At 38.7% G+C, this 19,577-nt stretch overlaps 1 protein-coding gene across 2 annotated transcripts in view; it reads right to left on the minus strand.

Moving 5' to 3' along the window:
* KCND3 (potassium voltage-gated channel subfamily D member 3) overlaps positions 1-19,144 on the minus strand; it is a 286,509-nt gene extending 267,365 nt beyond the window's left edge. The window contains exons 1-2 of one of the 2 annotated variants that reach the window (XM_072137602.1): positions 18,401-19,144; positions 17,464-17,812 (exon numbers count right to left, since the gene is read on the minus strand). The gene's annotated coding sequence lies outside the window, so the exon portion shown is untranslated. The remainder of the gene's footprint in view (positions 1-17,463; positions 17,813-18,400) is intronic. The other variant, XM_072137601.1, reaches the window with a different exon arrangement.
* Between the last annotated feature and the right edge of the window lie 433 nt (positions 19,145-19,577).

Raw genomic sequence — 19,577 nt, forward strand, 5'->3', positions numbered from 1 at the left:
TGTCAGCAGATAGGACACTGCTGTGTGTACAATATGCTCAACTCCTCCTACTCTATTAAATGCTTTCTGCAGATTTAAATGATTTTTTAACTTGATTCGGATCCTTTTAACCTAGAAATAGACTACAGGTACTCAAATATTTTATTTACAATTGGAGATGAGCCAATCTATTTGTCTATTTGTAGATTTAGTATGAATTTGGCAATTTTAGGCACCAAATTGAATCTGAATATTTTCTTATTCACTTTGAATGAATCATGTCTACATACAATAATAATGGAAGTCCAATTGATCTGTTTAAATATCCAGTGATTGCAATGGACTTTTGATGGTTCATGTTTGTGCCAGGTCCAATATTACTATGATACTGAAAACTGAAAAAAATAAAAAATAGTAAAAAATATGAAATGAGAAAGGACCTTTTAGATGACTAGTGGGGGTTATATAACAATTTCCTCAAAAATGAAAGCACCATTGGTTCAGACAGAATATATTCAGACCTGAAATAATTCTTACTAAAATTTATGTGGAACAATAGTGAGGTGAATCTTGAACCATCATCTCTAATTAAAATATAATCTTTAAAAATATCATTTTAAGCAACAGTTGTTTATGTGAAGAATAAGACCAGACCTAAATTGTAAAAAGAAAATCTCAGTGGCGAAGGTTATTCATTTGCAGTCTGTTTTGGCATCTTGTAATCGATTGAACATTACTGTATAAACTGTGGTAAACCACATAAGTTTGATATAAGAATGGGGTGAATAAATGACCATATATATTCCGTTAAAGCGGTTATAGACATGCTATTTATAAGCACTGCCAACACCAAGGCAGTTTCAGCAAGGAGCTCTCAAGAGTCAAACAGATCAAGATTTACTTATAAAACAAGTCTCTTCTTAAATTATGAACATTAGTCTACAGTTTACACATTAAAAAGGGCAATGTTATTCACTTGACTCAATTCAGAGCATCTAAACTTATGCAGGAACATGTAAATTGAGTAATCTGAATGTTAGTGTTCTGAATTGAATGTGTATGGAGGTATCATAATATGCGATTTTAGGCATAACCTGACTATAGTATTGGTCTCTGCAGGAAAAGTTCTCATGTTCTCAAGTTCTGTGTGAATTTATTTAATTTCTATATTGCTCACCTTACAAGTAACACTTTAGGGATCTTAATCTAATTTTTTTCCACTATGGTAATGCTTATATTCTGCAAATTATTCTAGCCTTTACCCCAGGCTACAAGTTCTCCTCCAAAGAGTCATCCATTTATACAGCACAGACCAAAAGTTTGGATATACCTTCTCATTTAAAGAGTTTTCTGTATTTTTATGACTACAAAAAATGCAGATTCACACTGAACAGAAAAACTGTGAAACAAGTGAAAATATGTCTTGTATTCTAGGTTCTTCAAAGTAGCCGCCTTTTGCTTTGATTACTGACTCTTGGAATTCTCTTGATGAGCTTCAAGAGGCAGTCAACTGAAAAGGTTTTCACATCATAGGTGTGCCCTGTTAGGTTAAATAAGTGGAATTTCTTGCCTTATAAATGGGATTGGGACCATCAGTTGTGTTGTGCAAAGGTCAGGTGGATACACAACTAATAGTCTTACTGTATAGACTGTTTGTATTATGGCTAGAAAAAGCAGTTAGTCATAACTTTAAGAAATGAAGTTCAGTCAGTCTGAAAAATTGAGAAAACTTTGAAAGTGTCCCCAAATACAGTTGTAAAACCCATCAAGCTCTACAAAAAACTGTCTTTCTTGAGGACTACCCCAGGAAAGGAAGGCCAATAGTCAGGTCTGGTGCAGAGGATAAGTTCATCTGAGTTACCAGCCTCAGAAATCGCAGGTTTAAGGCAGTTCAGATTAGAGACCAGGTCTTTGTGCCACATAGAAAAGGTGAACAGATGGACTCTACATGCCCGGTTCCCACTGTGACGCATGGGGGAGGAGGTGTGATGGTGCTTTGCTGGAGACACTGTTGGGGATTTAAAAAGTGAAGGTACACTGAACCAGCATGGTTACCACAGCATCTTGCAGCCACATGCTATTCCATCAGGTTTGCATTTAGTTGGACCATCATTTATTTTTAACAGGACAATGACCCCAAACATACCTCCAGACTGTGTAAGGGCTATTTGACCAAGAAGGAGAGTGATGGGGTGCTACGCCAGATGACCTGGCCTCCAAAGTCACCAGACCTGAACCCAATCGAGATGCTTTGGGGTGAGCTAGACAGAGTGAAGGCAAAACGGCCAACAACTGCTAAGCATTTCTGGGAACTCTTTCAAGACTGATGGAAAACCATTTCAGGTGACTACCTCTTGAAGCTCATCAAGAGAATGCCAAGAGTGTGCAAAGCAGTAATCAAAGCAAATGGTGGCTACTTTGAAGAACCTAGAGTATAAGTTTATTATCAGTTGTTTCACACTGTTCTATTAAGCATTTATGAAGATTTTACCAAGCAAGGATGCCAGAATTTATCTTCCATGGTGATGTCAGCATAGTGCAATTTGCTGGTGCATTTTCAATTCATTTACTACTGTACCACTGTGTTGGCTGTGATTCCAGCAACAGTGGTTTCAATGTAGAATGTATGAGACTATGTTAGAAAATTATTGCTATTGGCCCAAATAATCAATTATAGGAACCTTTACCATTGTGAAAATTAATATGCAACAGGAGTGACCAAAAATGAGTTCAATTCTGTAACATAGATTAATTAATTTATATTATGTACAGGGTAAAGATTATTATAATAACCCGTACTGATGTCAGGGACCCAATGCCAATAAGCAAATGCTAAGATGTTTCCAGACATAAAAGGTAGGATGTCAGCAACTTCCACATATATCAACCATTGCTGGCCAAAGTGCACCATGAATTGACGTATAGAAGCACTTGAAAACTATGTGGCACCATGTGCCATCAATGAAAGGGGTAGAAGTTGGCCGCAAATATTGGAGCAGGGCAATTGACTCACTGCTGCGGTGCAGCCAACTGTCAAAATGGCCCTCCATATGTACAAAACATTAGTGGTGATACATTGCAGTGCACCTACTGTTGCAAATTTGGCTTCTAAGTAAAGGACTGGTTACTGTAACCATTCTTGTAAAGGTTCATTGGCTAAAACAAACTCAATGTGCGCTGCAGTCCTTTCATCATCTGATAAAGAGGTCTCTTCTCTGGTGAGTTATATTTTGAGCCCCAGTGAATCGATGGACATTGCCATGTGATTTATGAAACCTCTGAATACAAAGATTATTGGACTATTATATGAACTGTTCTCTTGTCGAAACAATACTTTAACCATTCCTGGATGGAGCCGGCTTGTGCAGAGAATAGTGTCAGACACAAAATACACATAGTACCTGTAACATATTCTTTTACAGGTATCAGGTAACCTAGCTATGCATTATGCATTTATTGTGCATATAAACAATGCAATGTTTGCTTTAAATGTTTGCCGTAATCTTCTCTCCTTGTATAACCATGTGGCCTGTAAATGTCATTAAGGTCATAAAACAATGCATTTCCTTTCATTTCTGTCCCGGCCTTCAATCCATCTTTGCCATTTGCAAAGAAATTGTTGTTCTCTTAATAACATTTTCAAAATAACATTTTCCATACAGCATAACCTCCTTCACCTTCATTCTATGAGATATGGCACCTTTTTTGACATCCATTTTTTTTAAATTAATCATCTTGACTGGAAGAGCAACTTAAGTATCAATACAGGGTTAGATAAAGCCCCTTTCTCTCAGAAACTCAAGAATTGTGTTTGTTGTAATCTCTGTACCAAAACTTATTTTTTATATACCATTTAGAAATCTACAGTTATTAATGGGGTTATTGTTTTATTAAGACTAACTGCATAATTTAAGTCAGGGATGATATATTTGAGAAATGTTTTGTCTGGCCATTGAGCAATCTGGGTCAGGAGACACTTGAAAGCCATTCTAGGACAGATCTGACAACCGTTGTGTATGGAGAGGGCTCAGTCTGAGAACCCTCTCCATTCACTCCGCTCGATGTATATTTAAGTTGACCAGTCATGAATAGGTTAAGAAAATGCTTAGGATTGTTAAAACATGTCTGTTTTTTTTGCCCCAAACAACATCACAACAGATGACAGTATTTTTGAGACATTGTATCGTAATATCTATGTTCATTCGCTTCTTCAGAGCTTAGCTTCGACATGGAGCAGTTTTTATTAAAAACGGCCATATTTTCCTGTTTCTGAAAAACTTTTCTATGGAACCATTAAGCTGTGTTCACACAATGCCATTACAAAAAGTATTCTTTCCAAATGTTTCTACCACCCATTCTCATTTAATCCTTCTTTACCCTATGTACGAGGAGTTCTCAAGATCCAACAGTTCCATGTTTCAGAACTTTCGTACACACAGCATAGGAATCCATTTTTGAAACATATCAACATGAATGCTGCTTTTTTTCCATTGACCTTTATGGAGACGCTAAGCTTATTTTGACTTGCTTAGCTGGACTGCCTTAAAGGAAATCTCACACAATTACTCATAGATCCAGGGACTGTGGTAATCTTATCATATTTGTTGTCCCTGGCCTCCTTACTTCCTTCTAAAATCAATTAAGATGTCAATAAGATTGAGGGGCTATCCTAGCCCCTCTTTGATCTCGCTTTAGAGGCTGTTACACTGTCTCACCCTCACCCTTCCTAATCACGTAAGCAGTGAGCATTTCCTGCTAATGGGGTCTATCATGCTGGATTTTGATGGTAGATTTCCTTGAAAATAAAGGAACTTTTTAGGATCGCATAGCAAATCCTTCCTTTTCAGACAAAGAATACCATATAATTCATCTGAGTGTTCAGCTAAGTTTATTGTCTCACATTTATCACATTTGCATATGTTAATATCAACACTTACATAAGTGTTTGTGAGGTATACTAAAAATATACAAGAGTTTTTCATAGATCTTACATTAATGCAGATGGCAGGAAGCAAAACCTGATTTCACTGTTCTTGAAAACTGGATCTCGGTAACTGAATTTTTAACATTATTTTACTGTTACTTTAAATTCTGTTATACCACAAAATACATATGCATTAATCTTAAATATACAGTAGCCATGACCCTTACTTATGTTATTCTTGTTCCAGTTATGTATACCATGCCATTGGGAATATTCCAAGTCAAAATGTATAATGCAACTCAAGTGTAGTGAGGATTCGGATGAAGACAGTGCCATTGAGCTTGTTTGAATGTTCCTTATGAAGACAAATTGCTGTTCTGAAAAAGGAGGTAATGCTTCCTTAGATGCCATTTAAATAGTAAGTTGGCTATTCTCCAAAGTATTTAGGAGCCTTCATTCCTGAACCCCAGAGCTGCAAAACAACTGGTTCATGTTCTCTAAACTATGGAAAGCTTTCTGGACCTCCAGTAGAGGCCAGTGTTGGGCAACATCCGGCTTCCTTTGGTCTCTAAGAGCCTTGAATTAAGGAGCCCAGGGCTACAACAACTGTAATAACCACTGATACCCTTCATACAAGTTACATTTAGGAGTTGAATGTTATTCATGTTCTATTAACTAAGGAAACTTAAATGGAATTCCATTAGAGGCCAGAGTTGGGCTGTGGAGTTGTCAATTACCATTCAGCTTCCTTTGGGTAGAGAACATCATGTGTACATGATTTCTGAGTATTAACATCTCATATTATAGCATAATATTATTACATTCATATTTCAACCTTCTATCCTACATGTTCTTGTTCATTATATTGATTCTATATTTCAACATATTTCACACTTCTGTACAGATTGTCACCTTCCTCATCGGTCTCAGAGCTTGCAATATCAGTTTTCACACACTATGATCAATTTCACAGGAAGCTGATTTGCCTTTTACTATGTGTTTGCATTATGACAGTACCTAGAGAACACCCAACATGGGTAAATACATACAAACTCCATGCAATTGTTGCTGTTGCTTGGATTCAAACTCACAATCTTAGCATAACAAGACAGAAGTTCCAACTAAGGCATCAATACATCTCATAAATGGATCTTGGGCTTTGGTGCACCATCTGTAACAATTCATGCACCCATGTGAAATTTATATATATTTAGGTTGTCGATATTTTAGTCCCCCCCTGCAGTTTTCAGGGTTCAGGAGAAGAATAAAGGGTTTCTTGATTTACTACTAGATTAGCCCTATTCAGAAATTAGGTAGCTCACAAGGCACTTGGATTGATATCAGCTTTGTAGAAAAATGTAATTTTATTTGAAAGCCAATCATACACTACTAAAATTTACCTACCCTTCACACCTTAACTGGATGCTACCACGATATCTGAGGACTTTATGACAATATCCCAGCTTTGAACAGAGGCCCTATTAAATCTGATTTGAGATAAAAGAGCAGCAGCAGATCGCATGCACATGCTAGAGGTTATTTATTTAACCCATGATAGGAACAAAGGGTAAGACAGGAAAGCTGTGTGTCTTTTGTGGAGTCTGTTTTTGCATAAATATTTAATAAGTCAATCAATCATGTTATAGGGCAGTCTGGTAGTAATAAAAGTAATGTGGCTATAAAATGACAATGACTATGTACCTGTGTGTTATTTACTACTGCCAGGTTATTTATGTTGCTGCATCATTTATTGAATGACGGTTACGTATCATCCATCCAATACCTATGTACCGTTGCTTCCAGATTCAGGTCTGTTGTCGTTGTGAACTTCAAAATGTGTTTATTGGTTTAGCACAGAGTTGTGAAAAAGCTAAAGCATTATGTGTAAATTCATTTAACCAACTTGCTATCAATTACACCATGGTGCTGAGGATAACAAAGCTACTGCTATGAAGTAAAGGTGAGACCGCATTTCATAAAATCCAGGAAATATATTTTAAGCTCTTCTGCAAAATACTGATTTTTCTGGAAATATGTTATAGCTACAGTCATGGACATAAGCTGTGAGAATGACACAAATATTATATTTTCACGGGATCTGTTGCCCTCTGGATTTTATGTGTGTTTTTCAGATGTTTTTATCATATACAGAAATACAAGTGCAATCATATTATGAGTAACAAAGGCTTTTATTGACAGTTAGAATGAGTTAATGCAGCAAGTCAATATTTGCAGTGTTGACCCTTCTTCTTCAGGACCTCTGCAATTCTCCCTGGCAGCTCTCAATCAATTTCTGGACCAAATCCTGACTGATAGCAGTCCATTCTTGCACAATCAATGCAATTTGTTTGTTTTTGTTTGTCCACCCGTCTCTTGTTTTGTTCCCTGAGCCATTTAGTTATCACCTTTGCTTTATGGCAAGGTGCTCCATCATGCTGGAAAAGGCATTGTTGATCACCAAACTGCTCTTGGACGGTTGGGAGAAGTTGCTCTTGGAGGACATTCTGGCACCATTCATTATTCAAGGATGTGTTTTTAGGGAAGACTGTGAGAGAGCCGATTCCCTTGGCTGGGAAGCAACCCCACACATGAATGGTTGCAGGATGCTTTACAGTTGGCATGAGACAAGACCGGTGGTATAGCTCACCTTGTCTTCTCTGAAAAAGCTGTTTTTCAGATGTTCCAAACAATCAAAAAGGGGATTTATCAGAGAAAATGACTTTACCCCAGTCCTCAGCAGTCCACTCCCTGTAGCTTTTGTAGAATATCAGTCTGTCCCTGATACTTTTTCTGGAGAGAAGTGGCTTCTTTGTTGCCCTCCTTGACACCAGGCCTTGCTCTAAGAGTCTCCACCTCACAGTGCGTGCAGATGCACTCACACCTGCCTGCTGCCATTCCTGAACAAGCTCTGCCCTTCTGGTAGTCCGATCCCAAAGCTGAAACACTTTTAAGAGATGGTCCTTGCTCTATCTGGTCCTTCCTGAGCACCCTGGATCCTTTTTGGCAACAATGGAACCTCTCTCTATGAATTTCTTGATGATGCAATAGATTGTTGACTGAGGTGCAATCTTTCTAGCTGCAATACTCTTCCCTTTTAGGCCAGTTTTGTGCAGTGCAATGATGACTGCACATGTTTCTTTAGAGATAACCATGGTTAACACCAGCCTCCTTTCAAAGTGTCCAGTTGTGTGATTCTTACATAATCATGACACATTGATCTCCAGCCCTGTCCTCATCAACACCTATACCTGCGTTAATGGAGCAATCACAGAAACGATGTTAGCTGCTCCTTTTAAGGCAGGCCTGCAATGAAGCTGAAATGTTTTTTGGGGGAAAAAGTTCATTTTCTAGGTAAATATTGACTTTGCAATTAATTGCTGTTAAGCTGATCACTCTTTATAACATTCTGGAGTATATGCAAATTGGCATTATAAAACCTGATGCAGTAGACTTTGTAAAAATTAACATTTGTATCATTCTCAAAACTTATGGCCATGACTGTACATAAGAGTCTGCTTGTGCAAGGGGTTAGCCAATTATAATGTACTTAAATATGGTAAGTATAATACCATAACAGAAAACCTACCATAAAAATCAGGCACAATAACCCATAGATATGTACATAAAGATCCAGGCCTTGATAATCTGTGACTGTGGTAATCCTCTTATGTGTGTTATCCATTGCATCCATAGCCTTTTAAAATCAACTTTTAAAATAATGCTAATGATCCAGAAGGACTCCGGGGGCTTTGTCTCCCCCTCTCCAGCTCCCTTTGGCATCTATCTCTGCCAGTAATCTCACACAGTGGCAGAGGGAAAGTACACAGTGTAACAGCCTGTGAAGTTACAGCACAGAGGGGCTCTGGCAGGGTATTTCTAGCTCATTAGTATTATTTTGAAAGTTGATTTTAGAGGGAAGGAGGCCATGGACAACAAATATAAAAAGACTACCATGGTTATGTTTGTATCTATGAGTAAATATCTCTGGTTTATAATGCTTGATTTTGCCAACATCTGCCAATGGTCATATAACATGGGCAGTAGGACTTCCTGTGCTGTATTGTGTCCTGCTCGGTTCTGGCAGATAGAGGGGGACTGCATTGCTGTCCGTACGTCAACTTTATCATAACCACACCAATATCAGTGGTTGGAGGACATAGGACATACAACCACTGATAGGACTGCTGATGGTGGAGGGGGTGTGCATACATTTCTCTATAAGTGAACAAACCTTTCAGGCATTTTGTAAAAGACTAAAAAGAGGAAGTTTCAAGTAGTTTGAAGTTGACCTGGCTTAGAAAAGGTGAAATGCTTAGATCTCTCCATTCACCACCAAAAAATTTGCCTTCTAATTTTCTAGGATAAAGATATCCTAAAGCAACACCCAAGTGAGTAGTATGCATGTGCGCAATGTGAGAAATAGGAGGAGGAAAGTATGGCAGCATGTGCCTACAAAGTTATTTTTAGGGGTGATGTCTACATCTCTTTTGCCTTCTGGTAGCTTTATATTTTTGGTTGAGCTGTTAAACTCAGTTTAGGGTTTGAACATTTTCATTAATTTATATTCCATTGATAAAGTAGTAGGGAATGGAATGTCCATTGTCTCAATTTTAGAATCTTCTTAGGAAGACTGAAGACATGCCAATTTGAGGTGCACAAAGACAATATGCTGTCTACTGAATGGAGACAAACCTTACCGTAGACTGTAGACTTTTTTGTCTATGAACACATATCTGTCGAGTTCATGATTGTCTTTGCAATGATCATTGACGGTGCCTACCAAGCAAGGATATTTTTGTGACTGACTTGCTATATGTCATTGTTAAAATATATTGCGCTCATTTAAATCAAGAAACATATGGCAATCATTTAGTGGGTGAGTGCACAGTTTTTGGACTGTTGCGCTATTTTTTACTATCAAATGTACTTGTACACCTGATAATCCTTTGTCCTATACATAGAAAGGGAACTCTTTCTATACTGTGCCCGAATTCAGCTGTGTCAGTACAGATGGTTTGTCAGAATTTGCAAGTAATTAGCAGATATGAAAAACTGTATATCATATTAAATATTATGCCCTGCAAGCATGACCTGTCAGGAATACCTGGGAAATTGTACAGAGCACTTCATCACTATTTCACTCCATTCTTTAATATTATCCTGCTAAGGAAAGTCTGCACCTATTCAGAATCCATTCTGCCCTAACCTCGACAGCAAGGAATAACATAGTAATAAACCTAATAATACCACAGTAGAGAAGGATGTCTAAATCACTGTCAGTTTAAAAGAGACATTTTTTATAAAGTATTGTCCACAGTGACACAAATCTAAATCTGCTATACGTGGAGGAGGACAAGATTATATTCTCAAAATATTACATCTGTTAGGTAAAAAACACCGGGGTCAACTCCATGTTATTGACTTGACAAAAAGAAATATATTACTGTCTGATCAAATTGGTTTTTGGTCCAAGCCCCTTTTACAAGAAATATAAAACAGTAAATACTGGCCATTACGTGTCTGTTAATTTGACAATTGTGTCTTTTATGATATCTAAGGTGGCTTATGTGTATTGGTGCCTACTCACCTCAGCTCAAGCATGTGCTCGGAATTGAACTGTACACCAAATTCACAGATACATCAACATTTTCTTGTCTGCCCATTAAAGGGAACCTGTCAGAGTGTTTTGGACCACTTAACCACCCACGGGTGGTTTGCATTAAAAAAAAATTATACTTACCTTTGTCCGGAGCTCGAGGCTCCTGCACATAACTTCAAGTGAAGCCAGATATTATACCCTGGCTTCACTGTACAAGCGTCATAGGTATGGCACATGCACAATGAAGCCGGGAGATTATACTAGCTTCACTTTCCACAATTCAAGAGGAGGCGTCGATGTAGGATCTGCTGATGTACCTCATCAAACTCACATCTACGTAAGTATAAATGTTTTTTTTTTTAAAGAGGTTTGCCCATGAAGGATAGTTCTCAAATATTAATCCCCTAGTGATGTTAACACAATGAAATCAACCACTTAAAAAACCAAAAAAAACATTTAAGGATACTCACCTACACTCCTCTACATCTTTATCTCGGCATTTGTCTCCACTGAGCTTGACACGTCAGTTTAAGAATCCAGAGTGTAAGAATCCAGAGTGTGGTCAGGGACTTTCTAAGCCTACTGTGCTATGAGATGCTCCGTGCTGACAATGTGCGTAGATTATCAGAGTACATGTTTATCTTTTATTTAGCTTTTGAACATTCTACTAGTATCTGACACATAGAAAAAGAGAGATGAGACAGATCAGAAATGAGAAATAATGAGATCCATGAGATGAATATAAAACACTCTCTGCTAACTCACCTATAACACATACAGTCAGCTCTGCTAAATACCTCCCTCCCGGATAAAGACATTGCTTGCTGGCAGGAAGTGCCTGTGTCTGAGCTGGTCTTGTAATGCAAGGGGGAGGCAGAAAGCAGTGCAGTGTACAGACAAGAGAAGCTATTCATGAGAAGAATCTGACCAGATTAACAGTCGGAACCAGGGTCAACCAAAATTGTAATCATCAGGACTGGTAGAGACAGATTGGAATTATATCTGTTATATGCTGTATTTTGGTTAATTACAGTGAATTATAGAATTTGTTAAGCATCTTGTCTTCGTGGAAATATCTCTTTAAGGTCACCCACAACTAATATACAGTTTGATTTGGGAACCTAAACCACAGGTCTATACTGACCTGAAGTTGTTTAAGTGTCCCAAATCAACTGACAGGTCCTCTTAAAATTCCGAAATTGTTGAGGTGTTTTTCATTCCATACAATGCTGAAAGCCTCTATATGCATATTGGATTAACATATTATACAAAACATGTAATTGTGTGTGGTTCTGATTATCATTTAACATTTAAGGATACTCACCTACACTCCTCTACATCTACACGCCGGGATCACCTAAAAAAAAAACTTATAATGGCAGCATGGAGCATGTGGACAAGATGTCTGGCGCTCCGGGCTGCTAATCATGCATGCTGGAAGATGGAGGGGAAGTCATGCGCTTTTTTAAGTGGTTGATTTCTTTTAACAGGGTATCAATATAGTGCATAGCTAAGGAAGAGCAGGGAGCAATTGTCTCCTTGCACTGCTATTCAGAACAGAGATAAGTATGAGGGGGTCCATAGACAACTCCTTGTAGGTGAACCAAAGATTTGGAGAGTGCACAAGGTTGAGTTGGCCCTATGCCCATGTTATCTTGTTAAGGACACCTTCTTAGGCCTTTTCACAGTGACATTTTAGGGACAAATATACAGCCACTAATTTATCCCCCTAGATGCCTATGGCACCCAAGCGGCATTACGGTGACCACACGTGTGTCATTGCACCATACCGTGTTTACGGCCTGGCACCATGTCTCGCTATGTAGTGGGAAGGGGTGAACAGCGCTAATCCCCTCGACCTCTCCAGTGACTGTATGTCTGTGTGAAAGAGACCTTAGTTACTGAACAGAACTACGCACTGGACTCCTGAGCCTCAGACAGCAAATTTACTGCTTGCATTTGGAATGTAACTGGTTGTTAAGAGCAGTGATTTATGTCTTTTGAAGTACTCAAACATGTGAACTGTATGCATTGTATCTATTCTATTTTATATTTCTATCCTTTGCAATTTCAAATAAGAAGATTGAAATTTCTCATTACAATGAGTAAATGAATGAACAGAACACAGTCCAGCACGTTTCCATCTAATAAGACATGAACGGTACTCTGTGATCTACAAAGAATAACTGCAATCCATAAAATGGTGGATAAAGGGGAAAAAACTTGGAGCTATGGGAGATATGCATGGCTTTGAAATAACTTCAAAAGCAAAGGCTGGTATTTTCTAGACTGAGGGTGCAAGTTCCTTTGTACGTATGCATTGCAAACTAAATAAAAAAATATGCTTTAATTTAGTCAAATTTGTTTTTTAGTTAAAAAAAGTTGAAAAGATGTCCTGGTTATGTTACATACAAAGGCATGATGCTAAACGGAAGTCGGACAGGACTTTAGACAACTGCTGGACTTTACAAGCAGACCATTATCTCCAACTACTCCTACACTTGCACTGTTGGCTGCCAAGAGTTCCATGTATGCTGAACTAACAAATGGACAAACCCATCTACCAGAGGTTTACTTCCCTGTGAACAAATCTGTCCAATCATTATGTCTCCAGATATCTATTTAATGCATTTGTTAAATGGGTTATTCGAAGAATATAGCATATTCAATGCTGAGTGAGACAATTAACTAACTTGAGGCACCAGTTAGCAGTGCCTTGACACTGCATTGTAATGATCCTCAGGTTAGGTCCACTGGAGCAATAATGCTTAAAAGGAAGGGGATAAAAGATGTGAGAGTTTTAAAAGGTGAATAATATAATGTATATGGCTGTATGAAGATAAAGTAACCACTGCTATATGTTCTCCTCCTATATGAACAACTCGTGTTTGCTTTTGAATTATATTGATCTTAGTTTCTTGGTCTCCTCAACTGATAATGGATGTTGAGAGACAACCACTTAAGCCCATCAAGGTTCTCACCTAGCTTTCTACAAACCCATTTTCCATATTGTGTCCTATAGTCTATAGATCTGCTTGATTGATGGGGACAATATTAGGACTGTCATATGCTCTAAGGTATATGATGGGCTGTCAGATAAAGTTATCTCCCTGCTCAGGTGACCAAATAAACAGATCAAGAATAAATGGTCTGCTGGGAGGAAGGAAGACGCATGGTCCTGAGTACCTGAGTACCAAATGAGTACTAAGAACCTTTGTGCTGGTGCTGCTTATACAAACTCAGCCACCAACATGTGCAGCATAAATTTACTATATGCCAAGCTCAGTCTATAAAAAAAAAAACAAGTATATTCAATAAAGCTTACCGCGTCAGGAGGTTGTATGGGCATACAAGTGTGACATAAGTATACAGGGAATGTACCACACCAGTCTCTGTTATCATGTTATCCATAAAATAATACTTATCAGTGGCCAGTGTTTGGTTCTGGAAGCAATTTACAGTCTACTATCATTTAGCAATATCCAAAACACAGCACGGGCAAGAATTTGCCGTAGTTCCGAGAAAACTCTTTTGTATGTTTTACAATGCGTAAACTTTTTGCATCAATCACATTGGTCACCTATTGGCCTTCTATCGTTGCACATAAAATGACAGATTTTAACATTCGTTTCTAATAGGGGAAAACATATTTTGCTGACTTCTCCTCTCACAGACACCATATGTTATATTACTGTGAAGTTAGCCATTTTAGTTATTTCACTTCAACCAAATTAATCTAGAAGAAAAAAAAAATAGATGAAAAGATTGGAACTTGAAATTCAGTTATAAATGTTATCTGAAGATTCATAAAAATATAACTAAACTTAGATTTTAGGGCCTTGAAGCTGTTTTTAAGCCACTGACGGCTGGACTTCCTCTTATCTCCTTAGGATCTATTTCCGTAAGTAGTATGCCATGGCCCAGACACTGGGTGGGCCTCTAAATCCAAACATTTATTTGATATGGAGACAGATAATACATTTCCCTAGAAATCTCACAGATTATCTTTAGAATTCATCTCTAAAATGACATTAAAGTGGTTATTCATCAACATCAGTGTGATCAAGAAAAACTTAGGAACCTTTGTTATTACAGCTGCAGAGCTCCGAGTCTACTGTATACCTAATATAAAACATCTACCAGTCTAGTGCAGCAAAATAGGACTGGTTGGTACATGCCATGTACTGCTGCTTATACATTCTGCTTTTAACACTTTAAGCTACACTTAAATACGCAGGTATTCGTCAAAACACAGATACAATTCCATTTACCATCTGTAAGTAAAATATGAATTGCTTATTAAAGGGGATGTCAATGATATAAAAATATATATCTACTCCTCTAAACTAGATTATTAAGTTACTTTTTTCCTTTCCACTCCTGCTGTACAAGCACCTTCATGGGCCATTCTGATCTTGTTAATGGAACTGTCCAGTATCACTAAACTTTACTAGGGACAAAAATAAGTGCAGCCATATAGTACATACCCTAGTGAAGTTTGTGTAAAGCCACTGGGATGTCAATTATTGTGATTTCCCATGTCCTGCTGTCCTCCAGGGGATTGAGGGAGGTGTGCACTCATTGCTGTATGCACTGGATGTCCTTGGCATGTCCCTTCAACCATGTTTTGGGAGTGTTTATGACAGAGAAGGCATGCAGACATTAATGACTACATGCCCCCTCCACCTTGCAGATGCCAGCTGGACATGAGACATCACAGAAAGTCCAGGGTCGTGGTCCTCAGGAGTCACATGACCGATGGCTCCCATTGGTGAATAACAAACTTTAACAGGGTAAGTACTAAGTGGGTGACCCTATTAGGGACTTGAACTTACTCTGGTAAAGTTCAGTCATGATGGCCTACCCCTTTAAGTTGTCCTTCAGTGATGATGTGTTGTACACACATATCTGCTGCAACATATCACTGCAAGAATATCTATGGCATCCAACTATTGGCAACTGGCTATATAGTGGTCATCTGCACAAGCACATCATTGCTACAAAACGGATTACTTATAAGACTGATGAAGACCAATCGAGCTGGAGGTGCTGGAGAGACTTTCATTTTAAAGTTCTTTTAATATTTTTCTTACTAAAAATCCAGGATAAATCATTTAATAGTCAAACGGTCGTGGTTACATTACAAGCAGCATCTAAAGAGTTAAATGAAATGTCAGCTGTATTTCCTTATAGTGTTATGTGAAATATAGGTGAATGGAAACCAGACTCCTTTATGACAAAGACAATTGACCTTTACTGAACAAGATACATGAAAGCATTCAGAAGAAAAATGATTTATTTCCGAATGACGTGGCAATGTTTATATGATAGCAGGAAGAGTCCTGTGAAGACTATGCAGTGCGGACAGAGAAGGAGTTTTTTCTCTACCGGGAAGAAAAGGGAATTCAACCTTACAGTATAACATGTATTCCCTTTATAACATATAACATTGTGTGTTTTGTCTAGAAATAAATATATAAGGAATCTTCACAGATAAAATTAGATTCTACCTCTACTCTATATAACAACAAGTGAACAGGGATACTTGGCATATTAACTGCCTGGCAGGTACACTGACATTTTCTTAAAGATACAATGGCACAATTATATTTTACATGTAATTTTAACGAAATGAGAAGTAGCAGTGGTTTCATCACAGGAGTAACAAGTTAAGAGTTTATCTAAGGCATATAGCAACGCCTACAAGAGAATATAAATTCTGTAGAAGTACTTCTTATAAAATAAAAAAATTGGGGACAATGAATTCCACTGTTTTATATTGATGTTAAGTGTCCGAGGGGGAAACATCCACAGTATCCTTGGAAAGGGTTAATATTTCTTTTACATTCATCTGAATTATGCAAGTACGGATGGTTTAGGCTTTCAGTAAATTGTAATTACTCTGGGCTGATGATTCTGGTGACATCACACATGACATCTGAGAGCTGCAGATGAAGTCACCGTGCTGAACTGATGGAGCAATGGTGGGAGAAGAGGAGGAGGAAGACTTCACAGTCTTAATTATGGTTTGGAAAACCAGTTAATTAGAATTTAGAGACTCCCACATCTCAATTCTTTCTAGGATGGTATTGTAAATGGTTATGAAGAAAGATGAGGACTGAGGTCTTCATCAGTCCTATCTTCATCAGTCATGATCTATAGTGGTGGATGCTACCAGTTGTATTATGACTATTGGGAGCGTCATCTACATACACAACTACATACAAGGCAAATGCTGCTTTATGTCACGTGTGTTGTTATGTTTTTCAATGTTATAAGTAGAGATGAACACTTTTGTATTCAGCGCCACACACAATGGTGGAGCTTTGGGAGTCAATGACTCTCCCAACACCATGATCATCACAGAAGGAGCAGCACATCGACTACAAGACACAGTGATTTCGATGTCATTAACTTCAACACAAGATGACAATCTTATTAAATGGCTATCAATGCTCTTTTATCAAAAGAGAAGGCTTTTGATAAGTCATTTGTTCTCGTTCCCTGCAAATCCTTAATGAAACAATAAATCCCAAATAAGCAAACCAAACAGAAGAGTAATCCCTTCCAGATTAACCCGTTCTTCCCGGCAAGCCCCTGTGTCACACAGGTCATCAATCACATTATGGTAAACATAAGATCAGCTGCTTGTTGTATCGCTGCGCTTTTGTTTGCTTTTCCGTGTTACCTTTGCAAACACTTTTCTCATAACCTCTCAGCTGGATTACTATAGGATTGTTTTCCGAATCAGCCATTTTATACTGCACATCACTTTTTCCCTTTAAATCTCATGCAAGAAAGAAATATGCTTACAGATTGCCAGTGATTACTTAGCAAATCTCAATGGTAAATCACAGTATGATTGTGCTCAGGAATAGGCTAGGTATACACAGATTTACAACTTCCCCCACATGTACAATCAACTGGTAGTTGCTGAATAAAAAGGTAATTATATGCTTACCTTAAGCATCTAGCAGGCATCACTTGTGGGAAACCCTTCAGAAATCACAAGTAAATACTTGCAATAAGGTAAAAAGCTGCGTTTATCCCTCTTTCCTTTGCAGAACGATAGAAAAAAAATCAGACAGAAGTAATCAGAGAGCAAAATCAGCCAGCGAAAAGTAGAAAGTGGAGGTGCCACACCTCCAGCAGCTCAGTATTCTGATGTCCACTGTGTACACATCACTTGTGAGACTGATCTCATCAAATCCAAATAGGATCTTAGACCCCCTTGGCGTAGCTGGAAATGGTACCCAGCCTTGGCGAGCTGAAGCTGAAAGTCTGCTTCTCTCTTGCTTGCAGCCCCTGTGCTGTAATACAACAGAGAGATGTGAGCTATGAGGCACACCAGCAAATGAAATCATTAAACACACAACACATCTGACACTGCATGCTAATGGGGCTCAGCACTGGGAAGCTTGCGGAAAAGTTACCCACAGCGCTGCTCATTTTATTCCATCCCCAACTCTCATTCACAGCAGACAAGGAGAAGGAGAACCGCTAGTAGATGTATTAAAGAGCTTTTGATTTCCTGCATCTAGAGCATCACAGGGTCAGACTATTACTAGCCCCCTCTTCTATCACTGCTCTGTGGTACCTTATATTATTACCATTGCTGCTGCTTTATGTTTTTACAAAGTTTCTGCTTTTAAACAAGGGTCCCCTAAGCTTAATACCTTCAGCGCTCTTCCCCACCTGCCCCTGTCCCTTTCTCTCATGTGTTTTCACATGCTAAGAAATGGAAGCCGCACTTCAAAGCGAGGAGCCATCAGTGTGAGGTTTCCCAACTAAGCAATCTTTCATGTGGAGATAGGAAATGTCAAGTCTCATCTGTCAGAGGTAATGTGAAACAGTCACAGGCAGCTTCTTCCCTTATTTGGACACATTTGTCTCCTTACCTTGTGTAGAAGTCTCAATATTTGGGATCCACAATTTTCCTTAAAGTGAAGCTCCAGGAGGAATCATGAAGAATAGGAAACATTTCCAGGCAGGAGGGTGGCATGAGGAAACCTTTGAGGAGCATCCATACCCTGGTCAGTGGGTAGAAGTGACATGGTCCAGCCAGCATCACCTCCTGAGCATGCAGGTTGAAGAATTCTCATCTTTTCCTCTTCGCTCCCTCTATAGCATACTCCTACAGAGAATAATATGGATTAAAAGGCAGGTGGCGCCCTGTTCTCTAGCTGAATGTAGACCTAATATTTCCTCGTAGAAGGAGCAGACTCCTGGTCTTCCTACACTGTGTTCAGCACAAGCATGTAACAGGTCCACACACTGTAGAGGAGACAAACCTTACTGATTTTTTTTCCTCTCCCTTGCTGATGACTTCAAGGTTGCTTTTTTTGTGTGCGGAGCTATTTTTAGGTTCTTACACTGTCCTATATCTCAGAGGTGATGCTGTGATACAGATCAACCGCTGGATGAACAGACCTCCCATACTCACTAGGATCAGGCAGATAGGAGGGTATGTCGGTGATGAAGAAATTAACCCCTAGCATGCATAAGGACGTGAATAGGTTCATGTCACAGCAGAAGGAGCTGGTTAAAACTCCTCGTAACCCTTTCGAATCCAGGGCGAAGGACGTGTGAATGGTTGATGTGTTATGACAGGCAGGCAATGATTTGCATTTTCTGGCATAGTCAAACAGCACCATTAGTCACTTGCTTCTTGTGTGTGTGTGTGTGTGTGTGTGTATGTGAGAGGTGGGGGCTGCACAGCAAATGTACAAATGTATTTCAAGACCATAATTACCGAGTTAAAGGTTCATTAACTATTCCTTTACAGAGATGTATTAAGACCGAACAAACAGCATTGATGTACAATTCCTATTTGTACATTAAATGTGCAGCGACTACTTTATCATTTGTATACTGATTTGCCTGACATGCAGAGTCTGCAGAGGTTGTGGACAGGTTCACGTCAGGGAACCTGGGGAGAAGAGGCTTTATTTAGCATTCTGTTCAGAAAAGGGTTAATGACATCCACACAGCTCAGTAGATTTGCATGCAACTAGCACTGGCGGATGTGAGTGTGCGTGCATGTGTATGTGTGAAACAGGCAGGGTCACAAGCTAT

Source organism: Engystomops pustulosus, chromosome 2 (genome assembly GCF_040894005.1).
Source record: "Engystomops pustulosus chromosome 2, aEngPut4.maternal, whole genome shotgun sequence".
In the NCBI taxonomy this organism is placed as follows: Eukaryota; Metazoa; Chordata; class Amphibia; order Anura; family Leptodactylidae; genus Engystomops; species Engystomops pustulosus.